General features: G+C 35.1%; 1 non-coding gene across 1 annotated transcript; it reads right to left on the reverse strand.

The window, feature by feature from the left end:
• Positions 1-430: 430 nt before the first annotated feature.
• LOC141662936 (small nucleolar RNA R71) lies at positions 431-537 on the reverse strand. The gene has a single exon (XR_012551036.1). It is a non-coding gene; the product is annotated as a small nucleolar RNA R71 (small nucleolar RNA).
• Positions 538-1,423: the final 886 nt, after the last annotated feature.

Consider the following 1,423-nt stretch of genomic DNA (forward strand, 5'->3'; position numbering starts at 1 on the left):
GAGACCAATTGAGCGTACTTCCTCATCGGAATTCGAACTCGTAGAAATTCTTGAACCCGTAGTAAACATGGCAGTTTTTCTTAAGGATCGTTGTTACCCCGCCCGTTCATTCCAACCTTCTTGTATTACTCTTCCACCGGTTAATGATAATAATTTTGAAATTAAAGGTCATCATATTAGCATGTTACCTAAATTTACCGGGAGTGAAGGTGAGGATCCGTATCTTTTTATTCATGAATTCGAGGAGGTTTGTGCCTTACAAAAACTCCAGCAATTGACCGAGGATTCCATTAGGCTTAGACTAATCAATTTCGCTCTTAAAGAAAATGCTAAAAAATGGTTATATAGCCTACCGGTTAATTCTATTTCAACTTGGGAGGGGTTCGTAGTCATTTTTCTAAAAAAATATTTTCCAAATCATAAGACTACGAGACTTACAAATGAGATTAATCAATTTCATCAAAAGAAAAACGAGTCTTTCTGGAAATATTTTGATAGATTTAAAAAACTTTTGTCCCAATGTCCCCACCACGGAATAGAAAAGTGGAGACTTTGTAAGATTGTTTACGAGGCCTTAGATAGTTCTACAACCGTGTTGTTAGAGTCTATGCGTCAAGGAAAATTCATGGAAAAAGACGAGGATCAGAGTTGGGAGTTTTTTGAGGAACTAGCAGAAAATACCATGTTGTGGGAGTCTACTAGGAAGCCTGTTAGTCCCTTAACAATGTAACAAGAATTAGAGAAGGGGGGTTGAATGGAATTCTTGAAACTTTTTCTTGAATAAAAATGTTCTAACTCAAATATATATATAAGTGTGAATTGATTAGCATAATGCGGAATAGTTACTTGAAATGAATCAAAACACAAGTAATTAAAAACAAGAGTCTTTAAAAACTTTCTGGTGGATTTGAATGATTCCACCAGAGATATATAATATATATCGAGAGAACTCTATGTGCAAAAAGCTCACAGCTGCTTACAAAATGATAATAACTAAGAATGAGAGAAATGCTAAGAATACAATTTACAAATGTTTCTCTCTTGGTTGCTTGGTTCCTTAGTTACTATTCTATTGCTGCTTTTTGGTTTATATATCACCAAGATTACAAAGTAATAAGACAGGATAATAAAACAAAAACTATCAAGTCTAATACAATGCTACTTCATTGCTTTATTCCAGCATCTTTGAATATCTTCATAATAGCATGGAAATGGCAATGCTTCTTTATTCTCGAAAACCCAGTTGAATAGGCTACCACATTCCATTTGCATACACTCGACGCATGTGACTGTGTTGTCACTGTCAACAAATATTTGAATTCTTTATCCGTTGGGTTTATGATCATCCGTCGAGTTAATGATCATCCGTCGGGTTGTTGATCATCCGTCGAATTCATTGTTGTTTATCCGTCGGGTAGCAATC

Source organism: Apium graveolens, chromosome 5, assembly GCF_009905375.1.
Source record: "Apium graveolens cultivar Ventura chromosome 5, ASM990537v1, whole genome shotgun sequence".
Classification (NCBI taxonomy): Eukaryota; Viridiplantae; Streptophyta; class Magnoliopsida; order Apiales; family Apiaceae; genus Apium; species Apium graveolens.